The 23,393-nt window shown below is 46.1% G+C and overlaps 1 pseudogene; it reads right to left on the bottom strand.

Annotated features, from left to right (window-relative positions):
* Window positions 1-9,529: 9,529 nt before the first annotated feature.
* LOC103638028 (plasma membrane ATPase 2-like) lies at window positions 9,530-22,290 on the bottom strand (annotated as a pseudogene).
* Window positions 22,291-23,393: the final 1,103 nt, after the last annotated feature.

Here is a 23,393-nt window from a genome sequence, read left to right on the forward strand (position 1 = left end):
AGCAAGTTCGTTGGAACGGTTACGACGTTATGTTTGGGCGCCGAGCTAGGGGCAGGCCAGGGAATTGCAAGGCTAAGGCTATGTTTGTTTTAGATTATAATCTCTCCAGATTATATAATTCAGCGTAAATAATTTAATAGTTAAACAAACACATAAATTATGGGTTCAGATTATATAATCTAAACTCTAGATTATGATAATCTCATAATCTCCTCAACACTAGCTTATTTGAGATTATTTTGGCAAAATACCCACTACCCATGGTAATGTAATAGAAATTACAATATATGTCATCCTTATTTTCTCACCTCAAATAAGCAATAAGGGTATAGTTGTCTTTGTGAATAATCTACATTTGTATAATATAAACTACCAAACAACTACATATAGATTATAATATATCTAGATTATAATCTAGATTATATAATTTAGATTATAATCCAGAATATATAATCTATAAGCTGAAACAAACAGACCTTAAGGTCCTCTTTGTTTCATATTATAATCTCTCTAGATTATATAATCCAGCGCAAATAATCTAGTAAATAAACAAACATCTAGATTATGAGTCCAGATTATATAATCTAAACTCCAGATTATGATAATCTCATAATTTCATCAAGAGTAGCTTATTTGAGATTATTTTGGCAAAAGACCGATTATCCATGGTTATGTAAATAGAAATTACAATATATATCATCTTTTTTCTCACCTCAAAAAAAAGGTATTATTGTCTTTATGAATAATCTACATTTGTATAATCTAAACTACCAAACTACATGTAGATTATAATATATCTAGATTATTATCTGAATTATATAATTTAGATTATAATTCAGATTATATAATCTATAAGCTGAAATAAACATGGCCTAAGCCACCGAGTAGGCAATGCTTTCAGTTTGAACATATATTATGTACAGGCTCTTTGAAAATAAACAACATATATATTATAATCAACCTCAATATCTTATAAATCTTAGTTTCCTACAGAAAATTCATAAAGAGAAGAAAAAGGTCCACCACCGGCTCGTTTACAAAGACAAAATTTCGAATAGAGCGTTACTTGCGAACGAACGGGTCGAACGAGTCGCTCGTGCCTCATTTCCATGAAAGTTTCATTTTTTCTAGGCCGGACCAAATCTCTACTAACTATTAAGAGAGGAGTGTAGACTGCCCCCGCCTCCCTGCCCCGCCCGCCCCGCCTTCCGCTTCCCAGGATTATCGCGCAGCGCCTCCGCCATTTTCGCCGCCGCGCCCTCTGCACATCTCCATCGGCCCCGCCCGCCCTCCGCTTCCCAGGATTGTCGCGCAGCGCCTCTGCCATTTTCGCCACCGCGCCCTCGACACCACCTCCCAATGATCCTCGTGCGGATCCACGCGCTCGACATGGGCTTCATCATGGGCGGCGGCCTCCTACACGCCGAGCTCGACGCCGCCGTCGCGAGGCTCGGCCACGGCGACGCGAGCGCAGGCGCGGGCGCCGATGGAGATGTGCAGAGGTGGGAGGAAGGGATCGCGGGCGGCCGAGACCTTGCCGATGGCCGCCGTCGCGGGGCTCGGCCACGGCGACGCGAGCGCAGGCGCGGGCGCCGATGGAGATGCGCAGAGGTGGGAGGAAGGGATCGCGGGCGGCCGAGACCTTGCCGATGTGAGTATATCGGTCGCTTGTCGACGTCCTACGGTCTCGCATCCACCCCTACCGCCTTCGTGTGCCCCAGCCCCTGCCTGTGTCTGCCGCCGTGCCCCGTCCCCAGTCCCGCTCGCCATCCACGACGCAGCCCCCGCCTGGCGCTACCCAATCCCGCTCGCAATCCCCGACGCCCTCCCCCCACAGGCAGGAACGACGCCCTCCCCCCACAGGCATGAACTCCTAGCTCCGCCGATCTCTGCCTCCAATCCCGCTCCCCTGTTCCCCACCGCTGCGCGCCTCACGCCTTGCCGCAAAGGTGTTCTCCCCCGCCCCTGCCTCCGCTAACCACCGTGAGAGCCATGTCCGCCGCAAACCTCGCCAAACCCAGCCGCAAACTGCCCGCCGCCCGCCTCGCTGTGATGCCCACCCGTCCACCTTGCCTGGCTCTCCCTCTTCGCCTGCTTCTTCGCGGCCTTTGCCGCCCCGCCCATCCTCCCTGCGCTGCGACCGGCGCTCGTGCTCGTGCCCTCGGATGCCCCCACCGCCGCAGTGGGCTCCCTCTCCGCCACGCTGGTCAGAGCAGGCTCGCCATGGGGCCCGCATGCGACCTCCTCGGTCCACACCGCGCGTCGGGGTTCGCCAGCCTCCTGGCCGCGCTCGCCGTCGCAGCCACCGCGTCGTCGCCCGCGGGGTTCGTCGCGCTGTGCTTCGTGGCGTGCCTCTCCCTTGCCAATTGCGTCGCCAACCAGCACTGGATGTCGGGCATCTTCGTGCCCTCCGCCGTGGGGCTCGCCAACGCCGTCACGGCCGGCTGGGCCAACGTCGGCAGCACCGCGGCGCAGCTCGTCATGCCGCTCGTGTACAAGCTCGTCCTCCGCTTCGACGTTCCCATCACCGTCGCCTGGCGCGTCACCTACCTCCTCCCCTGCGTGCTCCTCATCACCACGGGCCTCGCCGTCATCACCTTCCCCTACGACCTCCCGCGCGACGCCGGCGTCGGTGGCGGAGCCAAGACCGGTAAGAGCTTGTGGAAGGTGGTGCGTGGAGGGGTCGGCAACTACCGCGCGTGAGTGCTCGCGCTCACCTACGGCTACTGCTACGACGTCGAGCTCATCATGGAGAACGTGGCCACCGACTTCTTCTGGAAACGTTTCCACCTCCCCATGGAGGCTGCGGGCGCCGCGGCGGCGTGCTTGGCGCGATGAACGCGGTGGCGCGGCCCATGGGCGGGTTGGCGTCGGACGCGGTGGCGAGACTGTTCGGCATGCGCGGGAGGCTGTGGCTTCCCTGGGCCGTGCAGACCACCAGTGCGACACTATGCGTGTTGGTTGGCAGGATGGGCGCAGCGAAAGCGTCGTCGCTGGCGGCCACCATGGCGGTCATGGTGTTGTGCGCCGCGTTTGTGCTGGCCTCGTCGGGGTTCACCTTCGGCATCCAGGTCAACTTTATGATAACATGAACAAGGATGAATCGTTGTTGAACGATCTCTTGGATATCTCACCTTCTCTGATTTTGATTGAAATGGGTATGCCGCCATCTGTCTCGGAGAGCTCTAAGACTGCACGGTCTGATGGCTTAGTTGAAAAAGGCCTTCCAGACCTTGATTCACTAAAGCTGCCTCATTTTAGTTCATCCCAGGCTGCCCCACAACTGATGGTATACTCAAGAAGACAAGTACATAAGTCAAGGTTGGTGGAAGACAAGGAAAGATAGGAGGAATCGACCTGCATTCATATTTAATTTTAGTTTTGTAAAATCATCGAAAGAAACTATGCCAGCCAGTTTAGGCAGCTTACATTTTATTTATTAAAAAGGAATAAGATTACAAGGGGCTAGAAAACCATTGCAGAATATTTACAAGAAAGGGGAGCGGGGGAGAGAGAATACAATTCAAATTTGTTCACAAAACTGGAAGCTGAAGAGGGAGAGGCAGAAGGAGGAGAGAGGGAGACTGAATAATATTACAAAGAGGTTGGTGATAGTTAGTCTTATAGTATGAGGTAGCCGAAGTTGCAAGTGGCACCAACAATGAATAAGTTATCTTAGTATAATCACATGTTTATGAAGAATACACATTATCAATTGTCACCGGTTCCCTTTACTTTCAGGTACATGGAGAGCAAACCAACGCATTGGCACCCTGCCCACACTGTAAATCTCAAGGACATCTTGGATGTGAACAAAATTAACATGTCTCTCTCAGTCCAGCACACCATGAACTTTCAAAACATCCGGGAGAAGAACATCAGGAGGTCTGAGCTTGTTATAGAGTTGAAGAAAATATTCAAGGAGATGTCCATCCGGTACCAGCTTCTACCCCAGAAAGTTGAAATCACCTACGTCGGCTCGAACCCACTGCCCATGGGTCCTTCTTATACAAGATAGAAGATGGGTGAAGACTTTTAAGTCTCGTACTGACAAATTGATCCATTTCATGGGATCTGACAAATGATGGCTAGTTGTGTAGTCTGTTCTGAAGTTACTAAAACTCTGCATAGTAGATATTAGCTCATAGAAATAGCCACTACTAAAGAAATTCAGCTGGGAGATTGAAGTGGGCGTGTCGAAATGGGATGCTGAAGGAAATGTTGTAGACTGCTCAAGCAGCACTGCAGCAGTGGGATGGGAGAAGCACTGTCAATTCGGTCAACAGTTTATTTGGGCCATAGTGAAGGGAATATGAACAATCGTCATGGACAGTGCAAATGTTTTCATGCTACATTTGTCATCGACAGTTGATGTGGGCTGCTCTTATTAGTTGGATATGGGATGGTGAGATGCGACATGAACTGACATTATCTGAATAGCTGTTGTCTTCTGGCACCATGGTTTTCGCCTTCTTGCTGTGTCTTGTTGGTGCAGGATGATGGAATGACTTTTCTCTAGATAATGCAAAAATATTTCGGGCTCCGCACAAAACGGAACAGTCTCTCGCCAAAGCTACCAAGATTGGCATGGATTTGTTTTTTAGGTACATAGAAACATTCGTCTTCATCATTAAAAAGAAGAGGGATCCTATCAAATTTTACAACTCAACACCATGGAAGAAAATCAATCGTAGTTCGCATTCGGGAACAGATGTCTCAACCCAATTCGAGCATCGAAGGGTCGTTTAGAGGATGCAAAGAGCCTCTTCGCACAGGTCTTTATCTATATGACAAAAACATTCTAGCTCTCAAGTGACATGAAAACAACAAAGCAATATTTTACTCTGATGCATGCTTCGTAATAATTTTTGATGCTAGGTCCGCTCCTCTCGACGTGCGGTGGGATCTGGCCCACCTCGCCGGACCAACGGGCCGCGACATCGCGGGCTCCTCCGATCGAGGATAACTCTGAGGGCCGTGACGGCTTGCTATGGTGGCGCGACCTCGCGCGCTGCCACGCCGATGAAGTCTCCATCGTCGTCGCTCAGATCAAATAAGTGCTCGAGGATCTTTTCTCATAACAGTATATTACATATTTGTACATAAGTTATCGTGGTATTATATATTACCGTTGCAACGCATGGGCACTCACCTAGTTATCTCAGAAGACGAGTTGTATTACGAGGAAACAAAACAAAAGTCAGCCTCTCGCTCACGGAACTGAACTGGTGATGTACTGTTCATTGGCAACAGCTTCCAGAAGATTCCTCTCCTCTCCCACCCTGCGCGTTGCCTCTATTCCGCTCCGTTTATGCCGTACTAGTGTCTTGACGCGCGCCCTGCGCGCGTTTTTTTTACAATTCTATCAAATATATATATATATAACTTTGATATTGTATTTAAGTTTTTTGTCATCGAATATATATATATATATATATATATATAACGGGAACAAAAACACAAGATATGATATTATATAACTTTGATATTGTATCTAAGTTTTTCGTCATCCAAAATATATAAATATAAGTTGCAATGATCAGGTACTTTTAGTGAGAAGGTAGCATATGTAGAATCTTCATGCCATATCTAAGTGGGTCATCATCCAAAACTAACATAAGTTGCAGTGCATCATATGGTTTTAGCGGTCTGAAGTATGGTTGAAGGGTTATGTACATGCAATAGAATTGTATTTAGTTGTAAAATGGCAGGACCAATAAGAAAAAATCTAACACTGCATTCAAGGGCCAAATCTCTATTGGTTTCATGTTTTTGCATATATCATTTATGGTCATCTTTTTGGCGTGTGGAATATTTGATGTGCACTGGTTCTTGTTTAAGCCTGTGAAATGAAAGGTAAAATTTCAATAATATTACCAATCATTAGACAATGAAGTACAAATATGCGGTCTATGTAAGTAGTCTCTTTTGTAAGGTTGGCCAGCTATGTACTATATAAACAAAAAAGGAAATAGATGTAATTTAGAAAAAAAAATAAACGAATATGTAAAGAAAGAAACATAATTCGTAGAAACTTACTTGTTTGATAAGAATGTGTAACTCTTTAAAGCGCCTCTACGGACTTAAGGTGTCTTCCAATTACAACACAAATAGTTTTTCAAAAAGTTAGTGACAATTAGCTACTACATAAAAAACACATGACATGTTCATCTGACCAAGCGAGCTCGATGGGATGAAACTGTGTGAAGGAGAGGCCTACATTGCACTATGGAGTCGAGGAGGCAAGCAGTTGCTTCTCCGGAACTACCTATGATGCGTCGTCGTCGTGGTCGCCGACGCTAGAGGCGTCGCGCCAGAGGGACGATAAGGTTAACGGAGCTTTTTTTGCTCCGTAATGGCTGGCGTTCGCGCGCATATGGAAGCAACCTAGAAGTCTCCATGCGGATCCAGCAAGGAAAGCAAGCTGAACAGCCGCTGCGAGAGAAAGTCTTTTCCCACGTGTTTCGGTGCGTTGCCACGAGGTACTTTACCTGCCGTTGATGCAGTATCGGATGAACATCAATTTTTAGCTGACGTGGATAGGCTCTTGTACGCCGTTTCTAACCTACTTTGTTATATAGTAAAAATATCTACTACACTATATGTCTATAGAGAGGACGTCCACATCGAGCATGGTGAAGCATGCCCCCACCACGGCTATCATCTCCCCGCGGCGGCCACAATCCCCGCCACACCGACTCTCCTCGTGTGTGTCTATATATATATAACACGCGACTGAGGCATGAGATGTTGTTGCATATGGATTGACATGGACGTTTTTCTCATGGTTTTTAGTTGTTTGTTTAACTAAAGAAACCTTATAAGCTTATATGAGAAAATATTTGATAATGAAGACACAAAAGTTTGAACATATTTCTTAAACACAATCATGCTACAATCAATAATGGAAACATATTTTAGCAGTGATTCTTCGTTAGCTTTATCCCATAGGGTTAAGCCTAAAACACAAATCATGACTTGTATATAAAAGCTCAATCTGATGCATAGAGAGCTCAAATGCACCATGCACACAGCACACCACTGACCAATCGCCAATCTAAAACCCGAAATCCCCAAGATCACAAAAACAGATTAAGGTTAATGCAAACACCACAAAATGTGAGGAGATGAGGAAAGACCACATACGACAGTAAGGTATGGGACTAGACTCAGATCACTCAGCAGCTGCGCCACCAAGAAGGCAAAGGTCAGCAAGAACCTAGGACGGTACACAAATGACCAGCTACGAGCCTGCGAGGTTTCGAGACCGCGTCATAGAGTTAAGGGCCTGACTGATTGTGCTGACTTGAAGGTACAGGGAAGAAAGCTTCTGAAAATCATCCTGGACAGTCTTCTCAAGGCTTTGGACATAGAACAGTTTCTGCGGATTAGCAACCATGAAAAGGATGAGCAAACTACAATGATTTCTCAAAACTTTAAATAATGCTAAACTAGACACGGGTAGTCTTGTACGCAGCCTAGAAGAAAAATGATAGTTATCACGACCAAATAACTCCCAACTGTTAGGTTGTGGATATGGTTTTACTATGTCCTTCGAGATAATAGTAATGGTACTTATTCATGATGCCAGGTTGATGTTATTAGAGTATCTCCAAGAGAATACTAAAATTATTTCCCAAAACATCTTACTGGAGGTTGTTGGAAAAAAACCTCCCCAAAAATGTGTACACCCACGGCAGAATGCTAAAAAAATTGTCCATAAAATTTTAAAAAGGAACGACCTAACAGAATGCATTTATCATGCTATCTTCAGGAAAACTGAATATCCGTTCAAAAGTGCATTGACAAACTGCAGTGACACATAATCTGAAAACTAAGACAAGAGTATAAAATTGCATTGTCAAATTGCGTTCACACATATAAAACTGCATTGACACATTTCTGAAAACTAAGGAGTATAAAACTACATTGACACCTTTCTAAATACTAACCCTAGTGCATCAGGAACTTAGGAAAGACTGAACCTTCGGTGACAAAATAGAACCTGTAATCAAAGCACAGAGCTTTCAGTGAAAAACAGAACATATAGTGACATAGCATTGAGAAAACTGAGTAAATGTATTACCTATCCTTTTGGTTGGTGCAAATTAAAAGCAGGAAAGTAGTTCTAAGTGTTTTTGGCCTTGCTAGGAAAATAGTTCAGGAAAGCAGTTCAGTAATAGTTTAGAAAAATAGTTCAATAATAGGTACAAGCAGGAAAGCAGTCTAGCTCAATTTTACCATGACAAGCAAGAACATTTCTAAAGCTTTTTGGACTTATCAAAAGCAGTTCAATAATATGTCAAACAATGAAATACAGAGCACTTGTTTGGCTGGTACAAAAGAAACATGACTGCCTATCTGTCCAAGAAAAATAATTGAGATTGTTTAAGAAAAATAAAATGCATAACTGCCTAACTGTCCAAAATGCACAACTTGTAAACTCTTAAGATAAAATATTTTTGTCATTGTATTGGCATTAGTAATGTCTAAGAAATGTGAGTGAGTCAGTAAGTTATAAAAATGCCACCAATAATATTATCTGTGTAATGTGAGGCTGCCAGTAAGACCTACTCTTACTAAAGTCGCCAGAACCCACATGTACTTAACACTACCGTAAAGGATGCATCTCATATTCTAGTAGGTGCAGAACATACACTATCAGAACCAAGTCAATAATTTTGACACATCAAAGTGTTACCGACTAAAACACACCTAAATAAAATTCATCATGCTTGCACAAACACTTCAGTTACGACTGCACCATAGAAAATTCAATTTTCAAGATTGGATAGAACCTATCAGGCAAGAAGGAATACACTACTGCAAATTCAGATATGCATATTGCTCTATTCAGGGAATAAGAAATACACTAATTGGATCTCAGAGAAGCATTTGACAGCTCGATTTTGAGAAGTGCAAGATCTGTACCATTTGCCGGGAGGTCAAAGGATGAATGGCCCTCGCCGAAGGACGGTGCAAGCCGACGTTGTTATCCCGACGTGCTTGGCTCGATAGGTTCAGATCGTCGCGCCCGACTGGTTCATATCCCGAATGTATCATCTCACACTCCAACGCCTCGGCTGGCTCCTCCAACGACGATGGTGTGTCTCCCGCTCTTGCCCTCCTTTCCTCGAACAAAACTGCGTGCGCGGCTGGAAAAAAGACGTCGAAAGCTACTGGATTGCGTGCGCTCGGGAAGAATTGGGGAGAGTTTGGCTCACGCATATATGCGGGATGCATCATCGTCTTTACGGGAAGCTGAAAAAATGGGGAAATGATTAGCAGACCATTGGTGGCGAGAAAAGTGAAGTTTTGACGCGAAAAACTCTATTGGGGTTGGTATACGACTTCTCTTGGAGTTTGTATCATCTCACACTCCAACGCCTCGGCTGGCTCCTCCAACGACGATGGTGTGTCTCCCGCTCTTGCCCTCCTTTCCTCGAACAAAACTGCGTGCGCGGCTGGAAAAAAGACGTCGGAAGCTACTGGATTGCGCGCGCTCGGGAAGAATTGGGGAGAGTTTGGCTCACGCATATATGCGAGATGCATCATCGTCTTTACGGGAAGCTGAAAAAATGGGGAAATGATTAACAGACCATTGGAGGCGAGAAAAGTGAAGTTTTGACGCGAAAAACTCTATTGGGGTTGGTATACGACTTCTCTTGGAGTTGCTCTTAGGTTACCTAATATGCGGCTTGCATTATGAACTGAACAAATTAAGGATCAACTACATATTTTACCCTCATCATGAACTATAACTAATAAAAAGGAGGCTTACCATCATTGAGGATGGCAATGATCTGTACCATAAATGGTGGGAAGTCAAACTTCCATATCAGTGCAAGAAGCATAAAACCAAGCTGTTACAACAAAGTATGTATGGGTCAGATATATTATCTTCGTTCTCGAATACTTATCGTCCGACCAGTTCATTTTTGAACTAAAACGCAACAGATATAAAAAAATGAAGTGAGTATTATTTATCTATTCAGTCAAGCGAGCGTTATTTTCTAAAAAGTAAGCAGAAGTCCATACATACCACAATACGGATGGTAATTGATACAACATAGATCTGCAAACAAAAATGAACTTTGAAAATACTGGACATAGAAACGGAATGCTAGGAGACTCAGGGGGCGAAGCCAGGATTTGAGAGTGAGGGGACAAATCAGATTGTGAGGGCTGTTAGAAGGTATTTTACATTATTTATATGGTGATTAGCTAAAAATTTTAGTAGCTCGTATAAATTTGGGGAGGGTTAGACTATCTCCATCAGACTCCCTATCACACTCTATCTCACTCCTTATTTCAAACTTCACTCATGCGAAAACATTATTTTAAATAGCAGTTTACCCGGCCTGTTCGAGATGGCCTTAGGGGGGACATTGCCCTCCTCTGTCCCTACTAGAATCGCATTGTAGACTGAAAAGCAACTGTAGCATTGACTTACTGTGTAATCCTTCATCTTTTGGAAAATTGCTCGACCCGTCAACACAACTCTATTAATTACACTAAGGCATGGTTAGGATAATGTCAGAAGCACCATGGGTTGCGTAAGTAGAGTCTGCTATTGCAATACCAATATTAGCCTTCTTCAAAGTTGGGGCATCATTCACACCATCCAAGTCATGCCACATATATGTTTTCTTTCTTGCAAGCGTTTCATGATCTCATACCTGTGTTCTATCAAGCATTAACAAAAAAATGAATTAGACATAAATACTGCCTATAGATGTTGAAGAATTGTAGAGCTTATCAAACATGAGTAATAAAAAACAGGAAATCTGCATAGTTGTACCTGGAAAGACTCTAGATAAGCCATCAGCCTTCTCGGTCAATTCATCAATTGGCAAGGAAGCAAGTGACTCATCCTTATTTTGTTCAGAGTAAAGAAGAGGAAGGGTACATTTAGTACTCATTCCCAAACGACGTGTTGTTTCCTTCCCAATAGCATGTTGATCACCTGAGGCGGGAAAAAGGCCGGTTATTACAACACAACAGTTCAGTTGCAGTAGCCATATCTACAAACATATTACTATCGACAAGCTAGTAGGAATGGGATGAAACTCTAGATTTACAGCAATCAACTCAAGGTACACAGAAATAAATATGGCAAACCTGTAATCATCTTGTCATTGACATCAAGATTAAGTGGCCCTGCACTATCATGGCGTGGGGGGCACAAAGTGGCAGGAGGCTAATGAACTATCATGGTCCTTCGTTACTCTCTTTTGTACCATCTGACACTTCCTGTACATGAATTTTGTCACTCAAATACAACACACATCTAGTCAAAGAGCTTACCAATATTGCACGTTAAAGGATCCCAAACCTGGTAAGCCACACCAAGTGCTCGCAGACCACGCTCAGAGGTAAAAAACGTAGTATACAAAGAAGCAGGAGAGTGCGACGCCTAGCACGACACTAAAAGGGAAATGTGCCCTTGGGCCATTTCTAAATATTTTGGTGATTGAGTGCCTACACAAGTGCTTTTGTGTTAATCTATGCAAAGTGGTGGACAAAGTGCAAATCATGTCAAAAGGTATGTTTCTAGACTTAGTACATTGTTTTATGGACTAATGTATTGTGTCTAAGTGCTGGAAACAGGAAAAATCGAGTTGGAGAAGAGATGGCTAAGTTCAGCCGAGGTCAGCGCAGTCTGGGTGCACCGGACTGTCCGGTGGTGCACAGGACAGTGTCCGGTGCGCCAGGCTGACTCTGGCAAACTTGCTGCTCTCGGGAGTTCGACGGCGGTGTACGACTATAATTCACCGGACTGTCCGGTGTGCACCGGACTGTCCGGTGAGCCAATGGTCGGCCGGGCCAACGGTCGGCTGCGCGATCTGCGCGAGACACGTGGCCGAGCCAACGGTCGGGAAGGGGCACCGGACTGTCCGGTGCGCCAATGGCTCCAAGGCTGCCAACGGTCGGCTTCGCCAAATAAGGAAGGAAATCCGCACCGGACAGTGTCCGGTGGTGCACCGGACTGTCCGGTGCGCCAAGCGACAGAAGGCAAGAATTGCCTTCCCGGATTGCTCTCAACGGCTCCTAGCTGCCTTGGGGCTATAAAAGGGACCCCTAGGCGCATGGAGGAGTATACCAAGCATTCCTTGAGCACTCTTGATCACTCACACTCCATTCTTGCGCACTCGTTCGACATTCTAGTGATTTGAGCTCCGTTCTAGTGTGCTAGTCTTTTGAGCTTAAGTCTGGGTCTTGTGTGTGCGTACTTGCTGTGATCTTTGTGTCTTGTGTGAGTTGCTAATCCCTCCCTTACTCCGTGCTTCTTTGTGAACATCTTTGTAAGGGCGAGAGACTCCAAGTTGTGGAGATTCCTCGCGAATGGGATTTAAGAAAAGCAAAGCAAAACATCGTGGTATTCAAGTGGGTCTTTGGACCGCTTGAGAGGGGTTGATTGCAACCCTCATCCATTGGGACGCCACAACGTGGAGTAGGCAAGCGTTGGTCTTGGCCGAACCACGGGATAACCACTGTGCCATTTCTGTGATTGATATCTTCGTGGTTATTGTGTTTTGTTGAGACTCCTCTCTAGACACTTGGCGATTATTGTGCTAACGCCTAACCAAGTTTTTGTGGCTTAAGTTTAAAGTTTTACAGGATCACCTATTCACCCCCCTCTAGGTGCTCTCAATTGGTATCAGAGTCGTTCTCTTCACGAAGGGACTAATCGCCCGAAGAGATGGATCCTAAGGGGAAGGGAATTGTGATCAACAATAAGGAGAAGGAGTCCTTCGTCAACGAGCCAAAGGATGACAAGCCTACCGACTCGGGCTCGGGCCACAGACGCAAAGATGGGAAGAAGAAGAAGAAGACGAGACACATCAAGGAGATCGTCTACTACGACGACAGCGATGAGTCCACTTCTTCCCAAAAGGACAACGACGACAACGACTACGGCAAACGAAAGACGGTTAACTCAAACTTTTCTTTCGATTATTAGCGTATCCCGCATAGCTTAAATGCACATTTGCTTTCCATCCCTCTTGGCAAACCTCCACACTTTGATGGGGAGGACTACGGATTTTGGAGTCACAAAATGCGTAGTCACTTGTTCTCTCTCCATCCAAGCATATGGGAGATTGTTGAGAATGGAATGAAATTCGATAGCTCGGATAATCCTATATTTATTAATGAACAGATTCATAAAAATGCACAAGCTACTACTGTGTTGTTAGCCTCTTTGTGCAGGGACGAGTACCATAAGGTGAGCGGCTTGGACAATGCCAAGCAGATCTGGGACACCCTCAAGATCTCTCATGAGGGGAACGACGTTACCTTACTCACCAAGATGGAGTTGGTGGAGGGCGAGCTTGGAAGATTCGCAATGATAAGGGGCGAGGAGCCAACCCAAACATACAACCGGCTTAAGACCCTTATCAACAAAATAAGGGGCTACGGAAGCACGCGATGGACGGATCACGACGTCGTCCGCCTAATGCTAAGGTCCTTTACTGTACTTGATCCACATTTGGTGAACAATATTCGTGAAAATCCTAGGTACACCAAGATGTCGCCCGAAGAAGTCCTTGGAAAATTCGTAAGCGGGCGAATGGTGATCAAGGAGGCGAGGTACGTGGACGACGCGTTGAACAGTCCAATCCATGAGCCTCAACCCATTGCTCTCAAGGCAACGAGGAGCAAGGAGGCGCTACCTAGCAAGGTGGCGCAAGTTGAGGCGGCCGGGCTCAATGATGAAGAGATGGCTCTCATCATCAAGCGCTTCAAGACGGCGCTAAAGGGTCGCAAGGGACAGCCAAGCAAGACCAAGACAAAGGGGAAGCGCTCATGCTTCAAATGTGGTAAGATTGGTCATTTTATTGCTAACTGTCCCGATAATGATAGTGACCAGGAACAAGGGAGCAAGAGGGAGAAGAAGAAGGCATACAAGAAGGCTCAGGGCGAGGCACACCTTGGCAAGGAGTGGGACTCGGATTGTTCGTCATCCGACTCCGAAAATGAAGGACTCGCCGCCACCGCCTTCAACAAGTCATCCCTCTTCCCCAACGAGCGTCACACATGCCTCATGGCGAAGGAGAAGAAGGTATGTACTCGAGACAGTACTACTTATGATTCTTCTAGTGATGATGAGTCTAGTGATGAAGAAATAGATTACTCTAGTTTGTTCAAGGGATTGGATAGAACTAAAATAGATAAGATTAATGAATTGATTGATGCCTTGAATGAAAAGGATAGACTTTTAGAGAAACAAGAGGACCTTTTATATGAAGAGCATGATAAATTTGTTAGTGCACAAAATTCACTCGCTCTAGAAGTTAAAAGGAATGAAATGTTTTCTAGTGAAGTGTCTACATGTCATGACTTTATCTCTAGCTTAAAGAGAATTAACAATGATTTAAATGCTAAACTAGAAGTAGAAAATAAATCTAACTCCTGTGTAGAACATGTTATGATTTGCACTAGGTGTAAAGATTTTGACATTTATGCTTGTAGTGAACACCTAGTTTGCATTTCTAAATTAAATGATGAAGTGGCTAGTCTTAATGCCCAACTTAAGACTAGCAAAGGTGAATTTGACAAGCTAAAATTTGCAAGGGATGCCTACACGATTGGTAGACACCCCTCAATTAAGGATGGACTTGGCTTCAAGAGGGAAGCCAAGAACTTGACAAGCCATAAGGCTTCCATCTCCGCCAAGGAGAAAGGGAAGGCCCCTATGGCTAGTAGTGCTAAAAAGAACCATGCTTTTATATACCATGATAGGAGACAATCTAGAAATGCTTATAGGAGTTGTAATGCTTATGATGCTTTTGATTCTCATGCCATGTTTGCTTCTAGTTCTTCCCATATGCATGGTAGAGATATGTCTAGAAGAAATATTGTTCATGTGCCTCGAAAGAATATTGTTCATGCTCCTAGGAAAGTAATGAATGAACCTTCTACAATTTATTATGCTTGCAATGCTTCCTTTGCTATTTGTAGAAAGGATAAGAAGGTAATTGCTAGGAAGTTAGGGACCAAATGTAAGGGAGACAAAACTTGCATTTGGGTCCCTATGACCATTGTCACTAACCTTGTAGGACCCAACAAGAGTTGGGTACATAAGACCCAAGCCTAAATTTGCCTTGCAGGTTTATGCATCCGGAGGTTCAAGCTGGATTATCGATAGCGGATGCACAAACCATATGACGGGGGAGAAGAAGATGTTCACCTCCTACGTCAAAAACAAGGATTCCCAAGATTCAATAATATTCGGTGATGGGAACCAAGGCAAGGTAAAAGGGTTAGGTAAAATTGCTATTTCATCTGAGCACTCTATATCTAATGTGTTTTTAGTTGAGTCTCTTGGATATAATTTGTTATCTGTTAGTCAATTATGCAATATGGGATATAATTGTCTATTCACAAATGTAGATGTGTCTGTCTTTAGAAGATGTGATGGTTCACTAGCTTTTAAGGGTGTACTAGACGGCAAACTTTATTTAGTTGATTTTGCAAAAGAAGAGGCCGGTCTAAATGCATGCTTAATTGCTAAGACTTGCATGGGCTGGCTATGGCATCGCCGCTTAGCACATGTGGGGATGAAGAACCTTCACAAACTTCTAAAGGGAGAACACGTGTTAGGTCTAACTAACGTACATTTCGAAAAAGATAGACCTTGTGCAGCTTGTCAAGCAGGGAAACAAGTGGGAGGCTCTCATCACACCAAAAATGTGATGACCACATCAAGACTCTTGGAGATGCTTCATATGGATCTCTTCGGACCCGTCACCTATCTAAGTATAGGAGGAAGTAAGTATGGTCTTGTTATAGTTGATGATTTTTCCCGCTTCACTTGGGTATTCTTTTTGCAGGATAAATCTGAAACCCAAGGGACCCTCAAGCGCTTCCTCAGAAGAGCTCAAAATGAGTTCGAGCTCAAAGTGAAGAAGATAAGGAGCGACAACGGGTCCGAGTTCAAGAACCTTCAAGTGGAGGAGTTCCTTGAGGAGGAAGGGATCAAGCACGAGTTCTCCGCTCCCTACACACCACAACAAAATGGTGTGGTAGAGAGGAAGAACAGGACGCTCATTGATATGGCGAGGACTATGCTTGGAGAGTTCAAGACCCCCGAGCGCTTTTGGTCGGAAGCCGTGAACACGGCTTGCCACGCCATCAACCGGGTCTACCTTCACCGCCTCCTCAAAAAGACGTCGTATGAGCTGCTAACTGGTAACAAACCCAATGTGTCATATTTTCGTGTATTTGGGAGCAAGTGTTATATTCTTGTGAAGAAAGGTAGAACTTCTAAATTTGCTCCCAAAGCTGTAGAAGGGTTTTTATTAGGTTATGACTCAAATACAAAGGCGTATAGGGTCTTCAACAAATCATCGGGTTTGGTTGAAGTCTCTAGCAACGTTGTATTTGATGAGACTAATGGCTCTCCAAGAGAGCAAGTTGTTGATCTTGATGATGTAGATGAAGAAGACGTTCCAACGGCCGCTATGCGCACCATGGCGATTGGCGATGTGCGACCACAGGAACATTTGGAGCAAGATCAACCTTCTTCCTCAACAATGGTGCATCCCCCAACCCAAGATGACGAACAGGTACCTCAAGTGGAGGCGCATGATCAAGGGGGAGCATAGGATGTTCAAGTTGAAGACGAAGAAGCACCTCAGGCACCTCCAACCCAAGTTCGAGCGACGATTCAAAGGATTCATCCCGTTGATCAAATTTTAGGTGATATTAGCAAGGGAGTAACTACTCGCTCTAGATTGGTGAATTTTTGTGAGCATTACTCTTTTGTCTCTTCTATTGAGCCTTTCAGGGTAGAAGAGGCCTTGCTAGATCCGGACTGGGTGTTGGCCATGCAGGAAGAGCTCAACAACTTCAAGCGTAATGAAGTTTGGACACTGGTGCCTCGTCCCAAGCAAAATGTTGTGGGAACCAAGTGGGTGTTCCGCAACAAGCAGGACGAGCACGGGGTGGTGACAAGGAACAAGGCTCGACTTGTGGCAAAAGGTTATGCCCAAGTCGCAGGTTTGGACTTTGAGGAGACTTTTGCTCCTGTGGCTAGGCTAGAATCTATTCGTATATTGCTAGCATATGCCGCTCACCATTCTTTCAGGTTGTACCAAATGGATGTGAAGAGCGCTTTCCTCAACGGGCCGATCAAGGAGGAGGCGTACGTAGAGCAACCCCCTGGCTTCGAGGATGAACGGTACCCCGACCACGTGTGTAAGCTCTCTAAGGCGCTCTATGGACTTAAGCAAGCCCCAAGAGCATGGTATGAATGCCTTAGAGACTTTTTAATTGCTAATGCTTTCAAGGTTGGGAAAGCCGATCCAACTCTTTTCACTAAGACTTGCGATGGTGATCTCTTTGTGTGCCAAATTTATGTCGATGACATAATATTTGGTTCTACTAACCAAAAGTCTTGTGAAGAGTTTAGCAGGGTGATGACGCAGAAATTCGAGATGTCAATGATGGGCGAGTTGAACTACTTCCTTGGGTTCCAAGTGAAGCAACTCAAGGATGGCACCTTCATCTCTCAAACAAAGTACACGCAAGACTTGCTAAAGCGGTTTGGGATGAAGGACGCCAAGCCCTCAAAGACGCCGATGGGAACCGACGGACACACCGACCTCAACAAAGGAGGTAAGTCCGTTGATCGAAAAGCATACCGGTCAATGATAGGATCTTTGCTTTATTTTTGTGCTAGTAGACCGGATATTATGCTTAGCGTATGCATGTGTGCTAGATTTCAATCCGATCCAAGGGAGTGTCACTTAGTGGCCGTGAAGCGAATTCTTAGATATTTAGTCGCTACGCCTTGCTTCGGGATCTGGTATCCAAAGGGGTCTAACTTTGACTTGATTGGATACTCAGATTCCGACTATACTGGATGTAAGGTCGATAGGAAGAGTACATCGGGGACGTGCCAATTCTTAGGAAGGTCCCTGGTGTCATGGAATTCTAAGAAACAAACTTCCGTTGCCCTATTCACTGCTGAGGCCGAGTACGTTGCCGCAGGACAGTGTTGCGCGCAACTACTTTGGATGAGGCAAACCCTCCGGGACTTTGGCTACAATCTGAGCAAAGTCCCACTCCTATGTGATAATGAGAGTGCTATCCGAATAGCGGAAAATCCTGTTGAGCACAGCCGCACAAAGCACATTGACATCCGGCATCACTTTTTGAGAGACCACCAGCAAAAGGGAGATATCGAAGTGTTTCATGTTAGCACCGAGAACCAGCTAGCCGATATCTTTACCAAGCCTTTAGATGAGAAGACCTTTTGCAGGCAGCGTAGTGAGCTAAATGTTCTAGATTCGCGGAACTTGGATTGATTTATAGCATACATGTGTTTATGCCTTTGATCATGTTCCTTATGCATCTTGTTACTTACTTGTGGTGCTCAAGTTGTACAAACACTCCCCGGATCTCACAAGTCCTTTTTGCAAGTGATGCACATATTTAGGGGGAGCTGTGCTACAACTTGACCCTTTGAGACTAACCGTGTGCTTGAGTTTGCTTGTTTTACTCTCAAAGGTGGTTTGAAAAGGAAAAGGTGGACTTGGACCATGAAAGACTTCCACTGCACTTCGATGAGAGGGTAACTTATTCCAAGTTCATCTCACGTACTCTTATTGCCTTTGTATTCTTATTGAAGATGTTGGTGAGGCAATGGGGTTCTCGGGTCAAGATTGATTCCGTTTTGGTGCTTGATGCCAAAGGGGGAGAAAATAAGGCCAAAGCAATAAATGGATCAGCTACCACTTGAGAAATTTTGAAAATAGTAATGTAGAGCTTTTGGTTTGTCAAAACTCTTTTATTGTCTCTTTTGTCAAAAGTTGGCCTCTTGTGGGGAAAATGGTTGATTATGGGAAATAGGGGGAGTTTTTGATACTGTGATCAATTTCCATTGGAACAACTCTTGTTATGTCTTAACAAGTGTGTTTGAATTAGAGATAGGAATTTGAGTTTGATTTGCAAAAACAAACCAAGTGGTGGCAAAGAGTGATCCATATATGCCAAATATGAATCAAAACTATATTGAGTTTTCATTTGCATTGATATTGCACTTGTTCTAGTTGCTTTATGTTGTGTTGGCATAAATCACCAAAAAGGGGGAGATTGAAAGGGAAATGTGCCCTTGGGCCATTTCTAAATATTTTTGTGATTGAGTGCCTACACAAGTGCTTTTGTGTTAATCTATGCAAAGTGGTGGACAAAGTGCAAATCATGTCAAAAGGTATGTTTCTAGACTTAGTACATTGTTTTATGGACTAATGTATTGTGTCTAAGTGCTGGAAACAGGAAAAATCGAGTTAGAGAAGAGATGGCTAAGTTCAGCCGAGGTCAGCGCAGTCTGGGTGCACCGGACTGTCCGGTGCCAGGCTGACTCTGGCAAACTTGCTGCTCTCGGGAGTTCGATGGCGGTGTACGGCTATAATTCACCGGACTGTCTGGTGAGCCAATGGTCGGCCGGGCCAACGGTCGGCTGCACGATCTGCGCGAGACACGTGGCCGAGCCAACGGTCGGGAGGGGGCACCGGACTGTCCGGTGCGCCAACGGCTCCAAGGCTGCCAACGGTCGGCTTCACCAAATAAGGAAGGAAATCCGCACCGGATAGTGTCCGGTGGTGCACCGGACTGTCCGGTGCGCCAAGCGACAGAAGGCAAGAATTGCCTTCCCGGATTGCTCTCAACGGCTCCTAGCTGCCTTGGGGCTATAAAAGGGACCCCTAGGCGCATGGAGGAGTATACCAAGCATTCCTTGAGCACTCTTGATCACTCACACTCCATTCTTGCGCACTTGTTCGACATTCTAGTGATTTGAGCTCCGTTCTAGTGTGCTAGTCTTTTGAGCTTAAGTCTAGGTCTTGTGTGTGCGTACTTGCTGTGATCTTTGTGTCTTGTGTGAGTTGCTAATCCCTCCCTTACTCCGTGCTTCTTTGTGAACATCTTTGTAAGGGCAAGAGACTCCAAGTTGTGGAGATTCCTGGCAAACGGGATTTAAGAAAAGCAAAGCAAAACACCGTGGTATTCAAGTGGGTCTTTGGACCGCTTGAGAGGGGTTGATTGCAACCCTCGTCCATTGGGACGCCACATGGAGTAGGCAAGCGTTGGTCTTGGCCGAACCACGGGATAACCACTGTGCCATCTCTGTGATTGATATCTTCATGGTTATTGTGTTTTATTGAGACTCCTCTCTAGACACTTGGCGATTATTGTGCTAACGCCTAACCAAGTTTTTGTGGCTTAAGTTTAAAGTTTTACAGGATCACCTATTCAGCCCCCCTCTAGGTGCTCTCAGACACAGTCGATGATGTACATGACGCGGAATGTGACGACATCCACCACCGCCGCCGTGAAGCCGCTACACCGGGAGGGGGGAGCTTCGAGAAGCGCATCCTCCTGTTCCTGAGGGAGCGAAAGAGCGACAAGGAAATTGTGGACGCACCGGTGGCGGACGGGACGGTCAGCCTCCAGTGCCGGCTGCTTCGGAGCAGGTAGTTCGTGGGGATGAGCTTCGTCAGCCATCCACGCGGGCGCGCCGGAATGGGAAGGAGAAGCCCATGATTGAGAAGGCCACGGTTGTGCACACGGGTTGCAGACAGGAAGACGGGGAGAAAGCAGCCCCGAGAGAGCGTGGAGAAGCTACGACCAGGTTGAGCGCTTGGTCGGGGAGACGGAGGGAGAAGGGGTGCGAACAGGAAGAGGTGCTATGGCGTCGGATGAGGCGAGGAGGAGGCGGCGACGGGATGCTCATAGCTGGCTAGGGTTTGGCACGGGGGATAGGATGGATGGATCACTGCTCCCTTTGGGCGGTGGCGGGTGGGGGAGGCCGGGAGGGACGTCCCTGTGGCTGGCCAACGCGAGACATGTCCTTTTTTTTCTTCAGCTATGTGTCATCATCCAGATTCTAGAAGGTCCGCGTCGTTCGCAAGCCACTCCAGATTCTAGAAGGCTCAGCGTCGTTGGCAAGCTGTGGCTGGAGGCTGACTCTAGCCATAGATTCGCAATCGGGTGGAGCACAAAAAAATTGACGACGTGGATAGCGTCATAGCTTCCGTTTTCAACCAGCTTTAAAGAGATAGAAATGTGCCGAGCACCACGACGCCCACCCTTCGCGCCCTCTCTCCGCAGTTCCGCACGTATGTATCAAATATCCAAAAACACACCATCATCGTAACTTAAACCTCATGTCAACCCTATCACCTGGCTAAACTATATGTGATGCTTTATGGCATTTCACGACCACATGGCGAACGTACCTTCCTTAGGATGAAGCTCCAGCTCCCCACAACGAAATCTCACCTCACTATTTCACTCCCTTTTATGTGTCTTCCCTCGTCGTTGTAGTCGTCTCCGCGTCGTCAATGTTGCTGGATGCCAAGTCCAGCATGAACCCCTCCACCTAGCTCTCGCTGCCCTCCACACCTTCGTCGACAGGCTCTGTGAATTCCTGGCCTCATGCGTGTCCCACTACAAGAAAACCAAAAAAAACGTCGGTCAGGAACCGACGTTTTTACTCTAATAGGCCGACGTGTTTAGGTTAAGAACGTCTGTATACCAACATTCTTAACCGACGTACATTATTTGACGTATTTAACCGACTAAGAACGTCGAGGCCGGCATTCTTAAATTAAGTACGCCAGCCGGTCCAAAACCGGCGTACTTAACGACGAGCCATGTGGCAGGTTTCGGGGCTCCATGGGCGAGCCACGTGGACATACGAACATCGGCTGAGGTCGTCGACGTTCTTAAATGGCCACCCGACCATCTGCGGGCGTTGCCACATGTCTGTAAGAATGTCGGTCAAACCGACGTTTTTAGCTGACGTGGATATAAGAACGTCGACTTTGTTTTTTAATATAAACCATGTTCTGACTCTCTCCCCAGATGAGAAGCCTCCATAACAGGTTTTATATTTTACAACATGCATATATATATACACACAATAGTCCAAACAAGTCTCAAACACATATATACACAATAGTCAAAACAAGTCCATAAGTCCACACGACAAAAGTCCAAACATCGCATAAACAAGTCTTGAAGTCCACAAGTCCATACGCCTTGTGGTGGATCGTCGGGACGCAAGTCGCTCGTGTTGAAGATCTGGTCGATGAAGTTCGTAGCATTGTTCAGAGTATGATGCGAACCCGAACCCTACAAGAGATATGATACATATGTTATCGTATAGATTTAGCTTGATTTACTATATATTTTAGTTAACTAAAGCTCAAAGTAGATTTAACTTACCACTCCAGGTGATGGAAGTGGCTGTGTCGGCCATGGAGCATATCCCGACGGCATTTGTGACTACCCCATAGGTGGATATCCCCACGACATCTGTGACGGTGACATCGACGTTGGCATTTGAGGCGGCATCTATGGAGCCATCTGTGGTAGCATCTACAATATCTGTGGTGGAACCGAAGATGGTCTCGGACCAAATCCCACGACATCGGTGGTGGCATTATTTGGTTATGGGGACCTATCTTAGAACCCTATAACAAGAGAATAAGTGTCATGTTTACGAATTAGAACTCTAACTTGGTAAGGTTGCACAAGTTTATGAGTTAGAACTCTACCCTGTGACAAGAGAATAAGTGTCATGTTTACCTGTGATTCCACCGCCGCACAGTGGTGTCGCGCCAGCGTCCCCAGACCCGGCACTGCGAATGACGAACTCCCCTCCCAAGGACGTGTTATGCGTAGACGGAGACAAGGCGAAACGGTTACAGGGTTTCTCACCACGAGGCGCGTGGTAGGGACGGCAGTCCACGGCGACGGGCGGAATCACGACGACGTCGGAATCACGGCGAGAAATTCACCGAGCGTCGATTCACCTCAACACCCGCCTGGCCACGAGAATGTCCACCAATGGCTAACGCAGCCCCCAAACACCACCCAGAGGTCCCAATGACGGCGCCTCGGTGAGTCACCAACGACGGCCGCCCACCACCACACTTCTCTCCACGCGACGAGACTATTCGGCTAGTTGCGTATGGCCAACCTACGGTGTCCCAAGGCACGACAGCAAGGTCCCTATGTAGGGCCGAGAAGGGGGGAAGAAGGGACGGAGTCGTGTGCCAACAACCCGACCGATTCGCACGGTCTATTCACGGAGGAATCCCCGGGAAGAAAAACAGTGTCGCCGCTGTGTATGCCATGCGGGGCCCACTAGTCAATAGCAAAGGTTCCCAGCGCAATCGCGGCGCTGGCTGAAGAGTAGGGCCCACGCGTTAGTGCACTTCTCCGTGGACGGCGCGGGCAAAGGGGGTTGGCCGCGCAATGGAATCTACCGGTTGGGCCAGACTGTGGGTTTTGGCCCACGCGGCAAGTTCTCTTTTTCTTTTCTTTTTATTTTCTTTTCTCATTTTAGATTTTGAATTTAAATTTGGTTTTGAACTTGC

This window comes from Zea mays, chromosome 9, assembly GCF_902167145.1.
Source record: "Zea mays cultivar B73 chromosome 9, Zm-B73-REFERENCE-NAM-5.0, whole genome shotgun sequence".
NCBI classification, from domain to species: domain Eukaryota; kingdom Viridiplantae; phylum Streptophyta; class Magnoliopsida; order Poales; family Poaceae; genus Zea; species Zea mays.